At 30.8% G+C, this 20,305-nt stretch overlaps 1 long non-coding RNA gene across 1 annotated transcript; it reads right to left on the bottom strand.

Annotated features, from left to right (window-relative positions):
* Window positions 1-13,821: 13,821 nt before the first annotated feature.
* On the bottom strand, window positions 13,822-19,525 carry LOC148784495 (uncharacterized). The gene is made up of 2 exons (XR_016063810.1): window positions 19,415-19,525; window positions 13,822-14,318 (listed from the first exon to the last, which is right to left on the bottom strand). It is a non-coding gene; the product is annotated as an uncharacterized LOC148784495 (long non-coding RNA).
* Between the last annotated feature and the right edge of the window lie 780 nt (window positions 19,526-20,305).

Here is a 20,305-nt window from a genome sequence, read left to right as displayed (position 1 = left end):
CAACCTTTTCCTATACATATGAATGTTACAGTATTTATAGTTTATCACTGTAGGGAGGAAACACCCCCTTTTGTGGTATTCTTTTTCAGAATAACCTAATCAACTATTACAAAAGAATGGAGTACGAAACTCCTTAAATAATTACAGACCAAAAATATAATCAAAATAGTAATAAAATGAACAGAGTGAAAGAATATGAATATGAGAATAAGTTTAGGCTCAGATATAGCCAAATCCAAACTAAGAATACTCAGAACATGGTCATAGAGACTCAGCCACCACAGATAGCCACACCCACGGCTACACCAAACCACACCACAAATCATAGAGATCTCAGATAAGCACGATCACAAAGACCCACTACAATGTTCACTCAGAACCTTTTAGAGTGAGATAGAAGAATAATGTAGTAATATGTATCAAAATGGCCGAGAGGGGAGATCCCTTTTAAAGGGGAGAAGAAGGAACATGATAGAAAAACCGCGGTGGCTTTCCAAAACACCATCGGATTGGCTTTGGAAAGCCACCTTAAAAAATGATGGAGAAGAAGGAAGGTAAATTTCATAATAGCCATGGCGAGAGAGAGAGAGAGAATGAAAGACTGTCGGCGGTATGGAGAGGGAGAGGAGAGAATGAGTGATATTAGGGTTAGAATAAGTAGGTAGTGAGTTGGGTAGGGTTACGGGTAGTGGGTCGAGTCGATTTGTGGGTCTTGCCAGATGGGCCTGCCATTAGTGGTCATTGGGCCATTTTATAACAATGACTATGTCCATTTCCTACAATTTCATGAATTGTTTTCTTTTCAATTATAGTCATGAAATTGTAGGAAATGGACATAGTCATTGTTATAAAATGGCCCAATGACCACTAATGGCCTAGTGCCATTTTTCAGCGGCTTTTGAACATTACAAACAAGGATATGACATTGCAATAATTATAATTACATTACAACAATTTCATAGCATAAAATCCACTTTTTTAAAAAAAGAAGAACATTTTTTACAATATGGCAGATTAATTCGTAGGAGATGCCTTGCTCTGAAACAAAAGCCAAACAACACAAAAAAAAAAAATAAATAAACCTATCATCATTTTTTCATTTTGTGGTTTCTCCTACGCATGGCTTCAACATCTTCTTTCAAAGTGTTGATTTTTCTTAACAATCTAGGAATAATGGCCCTAGGGCCTAACTTTTTCACACATTGGGAGGTCCTCCTATAAAAGGACCTACAACCTCATTTCTAACAAAAAAACACCAAAATTTTATATTCAATACTAGAATTTTAAAGTAAATTAGAATAAATTTTACCTTGTATTTTCGGCATGAAAGAAACGGCCTTCCTGGATTCTCATTCCTCCATAATGTACGCATCATGGCTACTATTCCACAGTCTGCCGCGCTCGTTATTGTTGACATTGTTCTTCAATTTTTTGGGTTGCTCGCAGAAATGGGTCTTTTAGGGTTCTTATTCAGTTTGGAGCAAATCGAAGAAGGGACTCCACTTATAAAACCAGTTGGTGCCCATTCTTTCCCCCTAATTCTCATCAGATGACGGTGATAAGAAATCCACATCATTTTTTTTCCTCCTTTCAAATATCCATTTCATTCCCATGTGAGCAAATTATGGCCCTGTGCCACTTTTCGGCGGTTTTTGAACATTTTCATCCAATTATTTACCAAAATTGAGCATTTTTAAAAATTAAAGAACTCATATGGAAACCTAAAAGTTACGGGACTAAAACAGAAAATGATTTAAGTTAGTGGAGTAAAATTACCTTTAATCCTTTATTTAAACTAGATTGTGAAATCCTCACAGCATAATCAGCTACTACAATATAATGAATTATGCTGGATTGCTAGTAGTTATTAAAACTAAACAAAGAATTATGAATTTGAAAGTCTAATTGGTTAGGCAAATATTCTTAACAATGAATAACAATACCAATTATTCAAAAATCATATTATTTGTAAGAGCCTAGAGAAGAGTACAAATACCCAAATAAATGGAAGTAAAAAACACAGATCTCACAACATATAAAATCAAGCATTTGCCTTATCTTTTTAACTAAAAATAAAGAAGTTAGTGTAGCATGCTAAAGAGAGATCACATAAAAGAAAGTGAGAAGAATTTTATAAAAGTCAAGAGATAAATATGAAATTATGAGATTCTTGAACTAGGAATTACATACTCTAATTATACTAATTAATTTCCCAATAAACCTAGATACTTAAAAAGGTAGATTTCTAATAAAATTCTAAGTTCTATTTAATTAAAACTCTTAACCCTAATAAAATTACTTTACGAAAAGAAGATTACAAATCTCAAAAATCACTATAATCCATGTGGACCAGCTTTTCTCTAGAAAATTCGTCCATCACTTCTCATGTGTTACTTTCTCGCTAAGTTAGACGTGGTCACGTCTAACAGAATTTACATTTGTCATATTATTTTTTTTCTAACAACCGTTTTTATTTTTCAATCGTTTGGCTTCATTTTTCCTTTTATTACTCCATTAAACTTTTTAATCTGAAAACATAGTTTAAAAGTTATTTAATAGTGAAAGGTAAACAATTCTCTAATAAAAATGTGGCAATTTAGGCATCTATCACTAAGCTTCAGCATCAGATCTCCTCTTCGGGGTCCCCTTTGCAGCCTAAGCTTCAAGTTACCCCTCAAACTTCAACCACCACGGACACCACTACTAGTATGGTTGAACTCCCTTTACCCCCCAAGCTCCAGCTTTCACCTTTCGACGGCTCCAACCCATTTTGTAGGGTCTTCTAGGCTACAAATATTTTTTTTTATTATTACACAATTTCTGAGGAGCAGCTTTTGCAACGTATTACTTGCTACCTCAAAAAGGGCCCATTGAGTTGATCCAAATGATGCACAACAATTCCCACCCTTCTTCGTGGGAGACTTTTATCTAAGCGCTTGAACTCCGCTTTGGACCCTTATCGTATGAGAACTACTGTCAGACCTTATTTAAAGTCACTAGTAAGGGTTTGTGACTAATTCTTAGCTTGATCATTTGAGAGACTTCGTGATTAGGTGGTAATACTGAAGTCATCTACAGACCTTCGTGCCTTTTTGGACCTTACGAGCTTTTATCATAAATTCATTAAGAATTATGCTACCATTGTAGGCCCACTTACAAATTTGCTCAAGTCCAATTCTTTCTACTTCAATCAAAAAACTATATGAACATTCCAAAGCCTCAAAGACGCTATGCTCCATTTTCCGATGCTCTTATTATATGATTTTAAAATTCCCTTTGATGTAGCTATAAATGCTTCATAGGTGGCTATAGGTGTTGTGTTATCATGAAAAGGTAAAACAATTGCATTTTTCTTTATGAAACAAGTGTCCTTATGTCTGCATAGGGCACCAGGAGTCAAAGTGAAATCCCCCATGCCTAACCATGCTCATCCATCTCCAACTCCTTAAATTTCCCTAGATGATTGCTAATGTATGTGGCCACTCCAAGGTTCATTTACTTAGCAGGAGATCATGGACGTAGACATAGAAATTACACCTACCAAGGTCGGTCTGCATAGGATTCTCGACAAGAAAACTATTAGGATCAAAATATTTTTCTAAAAACTCAACTAGAATTTAGCCAGCGTCTATATTTATGGTCAAAATGGAGATGAAACTGACTCGTGGGAAACTGCTTGATCTTGACCCCCTTAACCGGATTGATCATACTCTTAATAGAGCAAGCCATCCCCTCCAAGTTAAACACCCTATCTGATAATGATCATCCTACCAAAATCATCAGGTGTCCCTCTTAGTCTGCATTCCATAAACCGTTGGGCATCACTGACCCACCCCCCTCATCATCTGTGAGCTTAAGAGCCCCACGTAAGTGCCCTATATCAATCTCCATGTAACCTACGACCAAGAGTGTAATAGAGGAGAAAAAAGTGATCACACAAACCGCATAGTAGATGTAGTAGAGAATGCTGAACCTACAACCCCTTGACTTGGATCGGTTGCAAAAACATGAAATAGAAAATACCCCTCGAATCCTGAGAAACCAACCCCAAAAAGACTAAACCCTATAAAGAACAAACCAAAAAGAGACAAAACCTTAATATTTAGAAGACCATACAACCCTATAGCTCGGACGGACTCACAAACAAAGGCAAAACTAGCGAAGAACAGGGACACTACTAAACAAGATTGCAAGACCCAGATAAAAATTAAAACAAAAAATAGAAAAAACAAAAGAAAGATACACTGCAAAAGTCACCAGAGAAAATAATAAATCAAGAACGGAAACTCTCGGTGTAGTGGCCTAGCCCTAGCAAAGAACGGTTGACAAACCTCACTAAGCAGGTACGGACGACACCAGGTCTCAAGGAGAAGGGACGAGAAAGAAGTATGATAACAATGGAATATCATGTAGAGAGAACGACAAACCCTCATGCAGAGACAACTATCGTCTATATATGTGTGTCTTTAAATGTTTCTGATATGTTTGATTTTGTGTTTTATATTAGTGTAAAATAAATAAAAATAATTAAAATACATTCATTTTTTACTGTGTTGATTGAAAAAATAAATACAAACGTGAAAAGCCAATACATCAGGTAGATTTACTGCCATAAACCATTATAGTCATCCTCCTCTATCGCCACCCCACAACAAACTTGTGAATAATCTCTCAACCCTACAAATTCAACCACATTTTCCATCAGGTCTGCGGATTGGTCAATGAAATAACTAGTCATGTCATTAGTCAGCGACATATAAGACATGTCCCCGTCGATCCCTTCAAAGTAGACGTGATCACTTGATGTCGAACAGCCATACATCTGCTCTACATCAGAAAATGCATAATCCTCTAGGCAGCACTCCGAGTTAGTCTCCAAGAACGAGTTCGGAGTCATAATCTCCGATTCAAGAGACTGAATCACGCTTATAAGCGTTTGGTCGTCCCCTCCTTCCACTGGTGAGTCGTCGAGTAATGACATGATAAATGAACTGTCGATGTTTGAGAACTCAACGTCGTTAAGCTCATCAAGATTCTCACCAAACGAGCAATTTTCAGCTAATATTGTAGCGCTGGCCATGATAGAAAAGGATTTAACTCAGAGATTGCAGAAATAGTTTGCTGTACTGTAGTGAGAGATGAAGAGATACTGAGAATGTGTTGCAATGTCCAAGTCAAAGGGAAGCGCTGTATTTATATGTAGGAAACTGGCATGGTTGCATGTGCAGCAGTGCAATCGGGATGAAGCATAATTGCCCATGTGAGACAGCTATGTATCAACTTATGATCCTACCATTCATGTGCATATACAATTATGGATATGTTCTTTTGCATGATTATCAAAGATTTCAATTATTGACTCTGTCGATACATTCCCCTACACGATACAGATCATTGCCCATATATACTCAAGATCTTGTATCAACCACATGACCTCCAGAATTATAATTCCACTACCAAAAAAAATGACATTTTCTCGAGTTAATCAACATCGTTAAAGTTTAAATTTTGTGATAAATAATAATTAATTATAGTTTCACTCTTAATGGGTGAGACCAAAATATTAATTAATAGTTGAAAATCATGATAAATATTTTAGTCGTCGTAGCTAATATCACGACAAATCAATTAACAGTTTTCAAAACATATATTTTTAGAGTGGTTTAGCTAGCTTGGCGGTGGTTGGAAGTATTAATTGATTTAGCATGATTTTTAAGTTGTACCAGGATAATTGTTTTTATTGTTTTGCGGTATTTTAAGCCCTTTTGATATGATACGTATATTAAATCATTCAATATATTTATATTAAAAAATTGATCAAATGTATATTAATTTTATAAAAGTAGTTGAACCAAATTGCTTTAGAACTGGATTACACCCAATTATAAACTATTTTGATATTCCTCCTACAGCCGATACGGGATCTCGCACCTACCATCAATAATTCGATCAAAAGTACTTTCTGATTACTAGCTACTATTTATGAATTAATTGTAATTTTAATTCCATATTTTTATAATAGTATATTTTAGTTTCATAAATTAACGGTGGTGTGCAAAAGGCTAAATTGCCTGTATGTGGAAGGGAGACAACATTTTAAGGACACTGACCACAGAGGTGGAAAATTATAATTCATAATTTAATAAATTTTAGTAATCAGAGAACTCTGATCATCGAAGTTTTCTACTCGCAGAAAGTTGTTGACATAGATGAAATTAGGGTTTTTCGAATTGAAATTTTGTTGACGAAGTTTCCAATCTGCAGCCCCCTAGCCACATAAGTCATGACTGAATTGCATTTTATACATATGTTAGAGGAGGTGGCATTTTAAGGACGGCAGCTATAAAGAACTGATATGGGAGAAACCTTCCCCTTGATTAGTACAGTAATAATATACCGTCTTCATATTTTAGTCCTATAACTTGTTACGTTGTAAAATAGTCCTTCACCTTTTTTAATCTTGAGATTTGAGGATAATGGCCGAAATTTTCAAAGTTGGCTTGAAAGTGACATTATAATTGCGGCCAACTTTGAAATGTAATTTTGTCCCCAAATCACAAAATTAGAAGAGGTAAAGGACGTTTTTGATTGATTAATGAATGACATTTTCCTTTCTTAAAAAAAAAAAAAAGAAAGAAAGAAAAGATAAAGAACCATTTTACAGCCTTAACAAATTACAGAATTAAAGTGCAGAATAGTTATAACTGCAAGACTATAAATTAAATTAAGCCTTAAGAACTAAGCTACCTCCAAAAATATTTTTTGAGAAAAATTAAAAAAAAATAACATGGATGAAAAAATTAAAAAAAAATAACGTGGCATATGATTTATTTCGATAATTTTTATAAAATCTTGAACGGGAAGGACCAAAATTGCTTAATATATATAAAAAAAAATACAGGTTTTTTTTTAAACCCCTGGAAAGATAAATGATAAAAAATTCAAAATTACAAGAAGCGCATGATTTATTCCGACAATTTTTATAAAATTTGACACTGAAATGATCAAAATAGCAAAATATAAAAAAGTTACAAACTATTTTGCTAAAATGCTAAAATGTCAAAATTACATGATTAAAAATATATTTAAACCTATATAATATATATATATATTACAATTAAACAATGGAAGGAAGAAACAATTTTGGAACTAAATGTTTTTGCTACGAACAATAAAAAATCTGTTGCAAAAATATTTTATTTCTTATAAAATACTGTTTTGGTACGTGCCAAAACTCATAAACTTCCCTAGTAAACATAATTTGTTATCGTAATAGATAATATAATTGATGTCTAATTAATAGAACAAGATGATTAACTGAGCTACTGAATATATAATATAAGGCCAACTATGTCATTTTTGTAGAAATTTGTCCTCAATGTGCGAATTCTTTTAAAGATTATTCTCCTTATATAATTTGCAAATTTTAAATTTAAAAGGACTAAAATACCACTATCGTACGGTTATATGACAAATATTCCAGTTTTTCCTGTACTTTTTAATTTGTTTTGAATTCACAATTTCGTGACAAGAAGCTTAATTTACAGAGAAATTTCGTCCCCGAAGCTACGAAAGATGCAGTCAAAATTATATTTTTAATCCCATAACTAAGAAGTTCAATATTTTTAGTCCTTTACTTTACAAAATTTTCAAAATGGTCCTAAGATTAGGAAACTCAACACATATAATTCTATATTTTATAAAATTTTTAAAATGGTCCCAAAATTAAAAAAATTTGGCACACTTAATCGCATAAATTTTGTAAAGTACAGGTCTAAATGTGCCAAATTTTCTCTATTTTGGAACCATTTCAAAATTTCAGTAAAGCATAAGACTAAATGTGTCAATTTTTTTTAATTTTGAAATCATATTAAAAATTCCATAAAACGTACGACTAAAAGCATTGAACCCCTATATTATGGGACTAAAATTATAACTTTGCCACAGACATAATTCACATAGTTTTACACTAACTTTACGTGACTAAAGAGTACATTTCAACCCAATGAATTTCAGTCTCCACCACATCCACCGCAACCACCACCGTCACCGTCACCACCACCTCCACCGCCGCCGCCACAACAGCAACCTTGGATTTCAACAACTGCTTCAGCAACCTGTCCACCATCTATCACAATTTCGCCATCCTTTTCACCATTGGTCGTGCCCGTTTGTGGGTTTGCCGGAGCATCGGCACGATTGAGTTCACTGATCAGACAAGCTACTACCATAATCACAGGAACGAAGCAAATCATGATTATAGCAGCAATTTCTCCTCCACTGCTATATACATACATACAAAGGAAAGAAAACAGTTCACGCCACTCTCTCTTTGATTAGGGCAAATATTGCACATGAAAACTTCTAATTCACTTGGTAAGCATACTGCTTAATTATTTTATTATTATAAAAAAAATAAATTACATAAATATAATTTATTTATAAATATATAATAAAAATATGTCGATTCCGCGATTAGAAGCTCGACATTAAAAAAAAAAAAAAAATTAAAAAAATGTGCATGTCATGTATCCCATCCACGAGATGGATTCAATTGAATTCAATATTTTTATTTTTTATTTAATTTTATTTTTTATGAATTAATTATATTTAATTAATTTTTGACAAAATACTAAAATTCAAAAAATTATAATATTAAAATTATATTAATTTTAAAAATGCCATGAACTGTACAAATGTAATAATATATATTTTTCTATACAATTCTAAAAAAGAAATACACTATTACTTATTAACAATATAAATTGCATTAAGACCCAAAATTTTAGTCACATCAACCTTCACCGACACTTTTTAAAAGCTCCTCCTCCTGTTCTCTTCCCAAAGTGTGGCTCAGTCGTTCTATTAATTTTTAACAATATATTAAAATTTAAAAAATTATAATATTAAAATTGTATTAATTATATAAAAATACAATGAACTAATTATGGGTCTTAATGTAATTTATATTGTTAATAAACAATAGTGTATTTTTTTTTTCAGAGTTGTATAAAAAATATATACATATTACATTTGTACAGTTAATTATATTTTTAAAATTAACATAATTTTTATTATAATTTTAAATTTTAATATAATGTTAAAAATTAATTAAATATAACTTAAAAAATAAAATTAAATAAAAATATAAAAATATTGTATTCAATTGAATCCATGTCGTGGCTGGATCCGTGGATCCAATCCACGACATGCACATTTTTTAAAAAAAAATATTTTTAATGTCGAGTAGGGGATGTAATTCACGACTTGACATATTTTTATTACATATTATAAATAAATTATATTTTTTTATAATAATAAAATAATTAAGCCCAAAAAACATCCTTGTAGGACTTGACGGGGACAATTACAGTTTTGGTCGTGGTTTTTGTGAATGTGGCTAAAATATTTGTCATAGCAAGTGTTTTGACCATGACTCTTAGTTGTGGCAAATAATTTTTTCATGGTGGAAAAGCTAGTTTTTTGCATCAATTTTGTTTAACCGTAGTTAATTGTAATCATTTATCATGGCTTTTAGCATAACCAATAATATTATAGTCAATAGTAATTTGTTTCTAGTATATTAATTTATAGAGGTTTAATTTTATTTTCGAAAACATGTTAGTCCTCATCATGAGCACAGGAAAAATATAGTTAGACTATATATTTTCTCTGAAAGAGCAAAATAGTCATTAATTAGGCCTAAAACCGAAACTGTTAACATTTTAAAAATTGAAGGACTAAAATAAAATTTCAATATATTTGGGGACTAAAAATGAATTAATGACAATACATGCGGACCAAAACTGTAATTATCCCTGTACATTGGGAATTCATGGGATTTTGTAAGATTTTTAACAAAAATATATTTTATATATAAATGCTTATATTCATATAAAATAAAAAATTGATACTTATATAATATTGCATATATATATAAATTTATATATCTTTTTTTTTCATCGCCTCTCTCCCCCTTACTGCCTCCGACACAACCACTTCCCTCCCTCCACCTCCCTCTTGCCTTGCTGCCCCCTCTCTCTATCTCCACCATGTCCCCACACCCCAGTCCTCCCCATCTCTCCCGTTTCCCCTGCCTTATCAGTCCCCGCACATCACCCGCTCGCCCTGGCTCCCTCAGACCCGCACAAGGACGCATGAGGGGTGTTTTTTCCACCATTTTGAAAATAGCTTTTTTTCCCACATGATGGTATTTTGAACATTTTCCATATCATAAGAGGTAAATTCTAATTACACTTTTTTCTAACGGAACAATAACGCGCTACACAAGAGTTAAATACAATAGGCCCCCTTTAAAATATTAATAAATAAAAAAATTCTATGAAAAAAAAAATAACAACACACCCCCCTAAACTTTAAGAATGAAGTGGGGGGCAACAAGTTACGTTATGTTTAAAAAGTCACGATCACATGCACTTTATAGATTGTGGCGTATCTCTTGGCCTGTCGAGAGAAACACTACTTGATTCATGATTGTTGTACTATATCTTTTTTTCTATTTATGAAAATTAGATATACCGAAAAATAAAAAGTCACGATCATATTATCCTTTTTTTTTTTTTATTTGTTTAGTGGACTAAATGCAATTAACCCATCACATAGGAAAATGAATATACAATAAATGAAAATACATAAAGCATCATATAGGGGAAATAGCTCTTTTGGTCGTGTAATTTAGAGTCTCTTCACTTTTGATCCCATTGGTTGTGAAATTCTCACTTTTTGTCCCGTAACTTTAGAAAAGTAGCAAATTTTGTTCCATGATACCTTTTCATTAAATGTTTAACGAAAAAGGTCAGAGCGGCAGTGAATAGACCAAAAGTGTTACTTTTTCAAAATTATAGGACCAAAAGCAATAATCCTAAAACATAAGGGATCAAAAGTGTAAAAAATCTAACGACCATGAGCTAAACACGTGACTTTTTTCGTTAAAACATATAACGAAAATGTGTCATGCAACCCAAAATGCTACTTTTAAGAAATTACATGACCAAAAATAAGAATCCCATAACCAATGTGACCAAAAGTTAAAAAAGCCCTAAATTACGAAACGAAAATATTATTTCCCGACATCATATATATATATATATATATACCTCATTTCCACTTTGTATGATCTTGAACACGATATTCTCCTGCAATGTAAATTCTCACTCAAATGCCATACAACAAGGATGGAACTGCTCCTCGTAAAATTTTGTGGGTGGTGTATAGTACATATGTCTTCTTGCTCTCACTTCTGATCGGTTGTGAATAATACATATATTCCGAATTGGTTTATATATATATAGTTATAGCCTGCAGGACGCGCAGTTAGCAAGAATTAATGTTTATACAATTGAATCATAAGACCATGGATACACAATTGCTCCTGTTTTTTGTTTGTTTGTTTCCCCTTATCCGTTTGAAATCATCGTCATGGATCAATAAAAAATAATTGATTGACGACCAAAAACCGCGTAGGCTAAGACCCAATAAATTAACTCATGCAAATACAATTTGAAAACAGGGAACACGGTGGAGTAGGAATATACTGTCGGATTATACTGTTAAACATTGATTCTTAAACTATGTAGAATCGTTTAATATTAATATTTTAAGCAAATTCTGTACGTAAAAGCTGTTGCGATGAGATCTGAATCTAGAACTATTTGTTCCAATTGGGTCGGATACCAAGTTAAACGACTAATTAAGGAGGATGATCGTTTAATATTAATATTTAACATATACCTAACAAAACGTCGATTGTGGTGCTGATGTGGTCTAGCTCAATTTGGTAAAGTTGCGACTTCATGACTTTATAAGGTGGTGAATTCGAATTCCACCAACGTGTGGGATGTTATTATACTTTAATTGTAGGCATGTTGTTCTACTTTGATAATAGGTGTTTATGATTAGATATATAGTTTATCTGATATTGGTGATTAGTATATAATTATCGATTGTTGTTAGATATAAATATTTGATATTGATAATTATAATCGATTTATTCAATAAATAATAATCAATCACTTTCATTTAATAAAGAAAAAAAAAAAAACATTGGCGGTTTTGAGGTTTGAATCCGGGTACACCTGAGGGACGGCTGAGCATGAATTGGTCTAAGGTCTCTGATTATCTTAATTTACTACTACTTTGTATTTTGTGATTGAAAAATTAATTCTTTGTTTTAATTTTAATCCCATAAGTTGAGGTCTAAATTTGCTTTGGTTATAAATTGAAAAAAGTACAATTTATGTATCATAAGTTAACTTTTTTGTGATGTTAATCTCATTAAATTTGAACTTAATCATCACATTACAAATACCATAACTTCAAAAAAAAATTATAATTTTAATTTTATTAAATTCTGCTGAAGCAACACGTGCATGGCATGAGTTCTTTTAAAATCCTGAGATGGATTAAGACTATTTCTGTTAAAAATTCGAGAAACAAAAGTACAAAAATATAGATCTAATACGCCTTTAAGGCCGAAGGTTGATCATAATATAAAAATTTGTAAGTTTAAGTTTACGTTCTATTTTTATACTAATTTTTTATTTTGTTTAAATATATTTCTTGATTTTTGAAGTATTGATGTATTAAATCAATCGTTTAATTTTAATATATTGTATGAATAATAAATTATATATTATTTAAAAAATAATAATAAAACCATTAATTAAAATGATGAAACTTCAGTTAGTTCATCCTCAAAATATTCCTTAAATAATGATATTGAGCAAATTAAGGGAAGGAGACTATATAGCTAGGGTTTTTATTTTCTCCCTTTGCTGCGTCTTTTAAGTATGGGGGATTCTGGTCATATATAGCGATAATTATATATATCTTTTTTAATTTTGATGGATACTATATATTAGAGATTACGAATATCTAGCATTTATCTAACTTTTAATGTCTTCAAAATTTTGCATTTACATATTTCTTAAATAGGTGGCAATAAGATGACCTAAAACCCATAAATTCATCATTTTAAAAATCCCTAGAGTAGAAAAGGGCCTTCGTGCCTTTTAGTTTAAGGTTTGGAAAAAATATAATTTTAGTCCACTCGTTATTGGGCGATGGTACTTTAACTCTGGTTCGATTTGAAAATTGTAATTTAAAAAAAAAAAGATAACTCATTTAGTCCAAATTTCGTGCAAAAAGCTAAAGTGACTAGAAATTATTGCATTTCTTGCATGCATCTAGTTCATTTGGGACTTTTTAATTTTTCGACTAGTTTTATTTGGTAGTGAATTACAGAAGATCATAAATTTATTTTCGGGACAAAATTATCGAGCGATCTGACTACATACGCCATTGCACTTGTGGAGATCCTAACCCAAAACATTGTTGTTATATTACAAGGAAATGGCTCAAGATGTTAAATTTAGCATCGAGTTAATTAGTAAGTAAATTTTTTTGTGCTAATCTATATTATTTAATATATATGTTTGAACAATTCATTTTTAAATTTGTTAGCAAATACATGTTTGAACGAGAATTTTACTTGCTAATTAGCAGTATCATAGCTATTGGACCATTCTCTTGTTTTTCATTTTGTGCATCACATGTAGGCCTCAAGGGACTCCCCCACACCACACACATGCTAGGGTAAAACGGATCTGGGGACTGATAATAACATTGTGCCAATAGGAAGAGCCAATGATAGTGTAAAGTAACAAATAATATTGTTAGATATAAAGAGCAAATATTCTGTTGTAAAACTTGATATAGCACATTTTGAATAACGCAACATATCCATGTCGTTAAACTGCACAATTGCTCGAAAAATCCATGCGAAATGTTTTTGGGTAAAATCGTATCCTTTGTATCTCTGTAATTTCATAAAATTGATGGTATCGCTCCTATTAGAACATATCCCATGTTTTTATCATACTTAATCTATCACCCCATAATCATATTATTCAATGTAAATGCGGCTTTCATGCTTTCCTTTAGAACCTCTATTACCACCTTCTCCATCACTGTACGTACATGCCTACTCTCATATACTTATATTTAATATCTCATATTGATTTTAATCTCCACCACATCCTCCGCAACCACCGCCATCACCGCCGCCACAACAGCAACCTTGCATTTCAATAGCAATATCTGTAGCCGCTTCAGCTGCCCTCCCAACATCTATAACCACATCGCCATCATTTCTATCAGAGGATGTGGTTGTCTGTGACATCTGAGCGGTAGCACTATGGCGATTACAAGCATTGATAAGGCAAACTGATCCAAAAGTCACAATGATTGTGACAACGATGATTACAACAGCAACACCCGGTTCAACAGATCCTCCATTGCTACACAAATAAAGACAAGATAAATTCGTTTGACCTGGCTCCAGATGTCCCTCATACGGAAAAAATTACAAATCTAGTCCTACAGCATAATGTCATTTCATACTTGATGTTATGCTTTATAAAATTTTAAAATTGACCCATATTTTGTTAAAAATTACAAACAAAGGCCAAAATTGCTGCACAAAAGCCCTCTCCCACTAACCATTGTTAAATGTTAACATCTTTCGATGGCAAAATTACAACATTGGTCCCCGAAGATTGAGCTATTTCAACTTTGACCACACACTTTATAGAATAGGATTTTGCATATGGTTACAGATTCCATTAAAAAATGCATCATATAAAATTTAGTTTTATTCACTCCACCATTAGTTCACATTCCACATAATTTCACATAGTCTTTAGCTAGTGATTATTGGGAGAGAAAAACATAACACACACAAGCCTCAAACGCATTCAATAAAAAATAAAAAACCAGCCGTCTTAAAATTGCCAAAAGGAAAAAAAAAAATAGTTTCTAAACCCATCTGCTAATCCTCTAGAAAATCTTTCCAAATCTACTTAATTGGTTTGACTTTTACTGTATGCACGTGAAGGACATGTGATAATTTTGCTTCTAAAAATCACCGGCTAATGTCCAATTGAATATCACATACAGAGTGCCAAAAAGGACAAAATTTGATATTTGTTTTTGGACCAACAATGCAAATTTTAACTAAACCTACAGAAAAAAAATATATAATTTCATAAAGCGTGAGAAAATAGTTGAAATGATACATTTCTGATCCAAGTGGCATTTTTCTCTTTTTTGACCCAATAATTGCTTAGGGCACGTGAGTTTCACATCTAGTTTGCCATTAACAGATGCTAACTGCCGTTAGTAGAAGGGGCTTTTTGTCAATGAATTTGGCCTTTATTTGTTTAATGGAATGTGGAGTTAATTTTGAAAGCCTGTAAAACACAGGGTATAGTATGAGATAACCCTTCAAAAATTTAACGGAATTAAGACTTGGTATTAATATTGTAAATTTTTAAAGATATGAGATGTAATGTGGTGAGTTCAAAAGAATGGACCAAAATGGTTGAGGCTAACTTATTGAATCTGGCTCAAATATGGAAGCACTTATTTTTATTTTGAGAACACGATGACCTTCCTCTAATTAGACTGGAATATGATCCTTTCGATTGAAAAAGGACACTTCTTTAGATCTTGTCGATGGTGCACCTTCTGTATTAAGTCAGACATCCTCCCCAATGCCGACTTACTTATCTAGCTCAACAGTATTTTTGAAAACAAAATTGAACTGAGGATTCGGAGAAAAATTAGCGCTCAATTTTGTGAATTGATTGAGTTTGAAGTTGGAAAAGGAGATACGACTGGAGGGAATAAACATTTGTCGAAAGAACACTAAACCATTATGTTTCAATAAATAGACAAGGGATTCTGTGAAGTGTTCTAAATGCTGCTAGATGTGTGTTAATATATTAATATTACAATTTGGGTAAATTTCATAAAACCCCCCTTTGATTTAAACATTTATTTGAAAACTCCCTATGTTAAAAAGATAGGCAAAAAACCCCTGTATTTTTTAAAATTGTAACACACTCCCCTTCCGTTAATTGTGGTTAGTACCGTTAAAATTTTTACCAAATTGCCGTTATACCCTTGTAATGACAGCCTTTAATCTTACTAGTAAAAAAATGGATAGTCCAGATTTGAAGTAACTTAAAGTATATTTTTTATTTATATATATACAATTATACATATAAGTATATACATACTATACATATAATTTTTATTTATATATATCGTTATACACAATATAATTATATATATATATATATATATATAGATGCGGCGACGGTAGCAACTCTATGATGGGCAACGTCGTTCTATGGATGGCCACGCATCGCCGCTTTGACGCCTCCCAAAGCCTTGTGGCCGCGACCCATCACCGCCCAGAATCTAGGCCGCAATGCATCGCTACCGAAACCTCGTGGGCGGCGAGAAGGGGGCCACCGATCGTCGACTCATTTGGGTGACTGGATGCAAAGCGATTGTCGTCCAAATGAGGGAGCAACGTCTCCCTCAATCTGGGTGACTGGGGTCGCCCACTTCTTTTGGCCACCGCCGTCGCCCAGGGATCTGGGCGATGGGCGCGGTGACTGCCTTCAATGGCGGCCGGCAGTGAGGGAAGGGGGAAAAAATATTTTATTTTTTTACAAATAAAGCACAAATAAAATAATTAAAATATATAATTATATATATTAATATATATTATTAATTAATATAATTAAAATAATTAATTTATATTTATATGAATATTTAAAAAGATTAAATAATTAATTTATATTTATTTTTATATAAATATTTAAATTTAAAAAGTGAATTTTAGTATATTATATTTTTGTATTATGAATTTTCAATTTAAATTTGAATTTTTCAAATTTTTGTATTTTTTAGGTGTTCTGGAATTTAATTAATATCTTTTATAAATAAATATAATTTATTTAAATATAGTTAGATTAAATAATAATTTAAATTAATTAATCATATTTAATCTATTAAAATATATATAAAGGACAAAAAAGGGGTAAAATGGAACTTTGCACACCTAGAGTAACTCTAAAAAAGGTAAAATATGAAGCCTAGTCACGCAATAGGCGAGTGTCAAACAGTCCCCATTAATTTCTAACATAGAGGAACTTTTTTGCTGTATCTTAAATAATACAAGAAAATTTTCACTTATAAAATTAACACAGGGGGATTTCACTATTTCACCGAAATATAGGGGAATGTTAATACTTCTAATTGCTCTAAACTGCTTAGAGAATTAGTAATATATCCACCTAAAAAGTAAATATACAAATAATATTTCAATTTAATTACTTTGCTATAAGAAATCTTAATTATTTAAAAAAAATATTTTTTATGGAACATTAAAATTTAAAATAAATAACACATGAATAATATATAAAATATTATTCTAAATTTGAATCTATGTATCTCTTTATATAATAACAAATAAATATCAAAATATAATTGTGAGTAAAAAATTATTAATCTTATTAAATTAGAATTGTAGATGAAAATTTTAAATGAGTGACTTCTGACTAATTAATTTTATTTTAACATCAATAGTTAAAATCTTAAATTGCTGAAGATTGTAAATATAATAAATAATTAAATTTAAAATCTCACCTTACATGTAGTTAATACAATTGACATAGTTATTTCCTTATATTAAAATATATTTTGCCTCCCTAAACTATTTTTAATATAATATTTACCCTCTAAATTAATAAATGCAACATTTATCCCCTTGATTTGACAAAAATGCCCCTCATACTTTGAATAATTATATTATTCTCAATATATTTTAACATTTTACACATTAAATCATCATCAATTTATTTTCTAATAAGTTTTTAATAAAAAAAGAATTTAAAAGAAAGAATAGATTAATAAATATAGTAGATATACAACAAATATAATATAATCAACAACTTATATATGGTTTTTACAAGAAATTGACAAATATATATGTTTAACCAAACGTTAATTATTTTTAGAAAAAAATGAATAAATATAAATATTTTAACATATTTCTAAAAAATATATGTATTGAAAAAATTGATATATAATTACTCATTTTAAAATAATTAAATTTAAAATACAAATATGGTAGTTGATATTGAAATATAATTAAATAACTGTTTGGCCACTAGCTATATGTAAAATAGTTATTTTGATATCAAGGTCTAGTCAACTTGAATTATTATTTTTTTTAAACTAGTCGTTGTTGCACGCTGTTTTTACGTGCATATAATAACTAATTTTTCACATTTTACAATATATTATAGACTAGTCTCTATGGCACGTTGTTCCTGCGTGCATATAATAAACAATGTTTTGTATTTTAAAATATATAAATTAATACATTATATTAATTAAAAAAAAGAATCATCAATTAATGTAAATTCTAAAAAATTGAATAAGTTAGTTATTTTATCATGAAGGGCATTTTGACATCACAAAAAATTGATGCTGCAGTGTCATTAACCGCCGTTTGTGAGTATGAAAGGATTTTTCTTTCGATATTAGTATAGATACAACTAACAATGGTATATCAATAAATTTCAAAAACAGCTAGAATAAAAAGATATCCATAAAAAATAATACATATATATATATATATATATAAATGTATATGACACATCAACTACAGACTAAATTCCAATTGCATAATTCTATTTCATATTAAGCAAATTAATGAATTTTGAGAATCAATTGAGTACAATAAAATAATAAATAAAAAAATGAGTTAATTATGTTGAAATTAGAAATAAAAGTTGATAGATAAATCAACAAAAGAGAAATACATTTTCCCATAAATGGATTTATAAAATTAACAGAAAAGTAGTAAGAATAAAAGTTGATATATAAAATTAAAAGCACTAATTTTACTGAATTGAAAATGCTTATGAAAATTCAACTATTCATTGAATCTCTTATGATTACATTATTATTATTTTTTATATTAAATGCATAAAAGTATTAAAACAACAAATATGACAAATATGATAAAAAATATGAAACTAAAAATTGCAATATAAAGGATAAAAATAAATTAAACTAAATTGAAAACTAGCAAATAGGCATATAAAACCTACAAATAAGATTTGATCAATTTTATTAAACTGGATTTCTTATAAAAATAATTTCAAATAATAAAGTGCTTTCGGTAATTAATTTTATTTTAATATTGGATTTTTGAATATTATTATTTTTATTTATATATCAATTCATTTAATACAAGATAACTATATATAATCATTCGTGAATACGAAATACAAAATTTTAATCTTAGGAATATTTTGTTTAATCCAATAGTACCAACAAAGTTAAAGTGGATTACAAATAGGCTTAAATAAATTTTTAGTTTTGTAATTTTGATACTTCAGTATTTTTATCCTTAATCTGTTTAGGAGTTAGCAAAAGATATATAAAAATAATTTGCTCATTTACAATATTATAGGAGTTGCTTTCATTCTTTACGAAAAGAAATCACTATAAAAGAAAATATATATCATACCTCATTTCCTCAATGAAGTGGCAGACAACCAAACTGGCCAAGCTTCTCAGAAATTTTTATGTATGATCTCTCTTTCCCTGAGCTTCTGAATTTCGGCCGATAAGCAGATTTGTTATATAGCCTGGAAATGGGCTGCAGTTTCCAGGAAATGTTTGCAGGTACAAATAAGCTTAATTCGCTTCTCTTTTGTTTTTCTCTTTCGTCTTTCTCCATATGGTGGAATTTGAAATCATCGTCATGGAACAGTGAAACGACAACTAAGTTACGACAAAATCCACGCGCAGGAACCAGTAAACTCGTGCAAGTGCAATGTGAAGATAGAAAGACATGGTGGAATATACATGTCAATGCCAAAAAAAAGAAAAATTGAGTTCCCGTTATACTATAGATGATCACGATTTAAAAATCGCGGTAAATCAATACAATTATCAGTAATTAAATAAAATCAAAATAAAAACTTAAATTTTTACCACCATCAATACAATATCCGCATGGTTTTTTCTAGCCATAGCTAAAATATTTGCTGATGTTTTGTCAATACTTGCATAAACAACGACTAATGGCCGTTGAGAAGCCAATGGAGAACAGGTGGGGTGCGTAAGTGTGGAAGAAGATTCGGACATGTAATATTCCTTAAACTTTAACTTAAAAAAAATCATATTACAAATGTAATACATCAAGTAATTGGTGTAGATTTCAAGAATCGTGACTAATCACATTTGTCATGTGATTGGTTTAATTCAGTTAGGTCAAAACTGATCCATACATAACCCATTCTAAATTTTGATAAAGCGGCAACATGTTACTTGTCACGTTAAAATTTCAATATAGTAATAATTTTATTTTCATGTGATCACTTGAAAATTTTAATACAGTGACAATATAAAAAGT

Source organism: Sesamum indicum, linkage group LG13, assembly GCF_026168435.1.
Source record: "Sesamum indicum cultivar Baizhima isolate 11 linkage group LG13, ASM2616843v1, whole genome shotgun sequence".
Classification (NCBI taxonomy): domain Eukaryota; kingdom Viridiplantae; phylum Streptophyta; class Magnoliopsida; order Lamiales; family Pedaliaceae; genus Sesamum; species Sesamum indicum.
The sequence above is the reverse complement of the archived record's forward strand: the minus strand, read 5'-3'. Positions and strand labels throughout refer to the sequence as shown.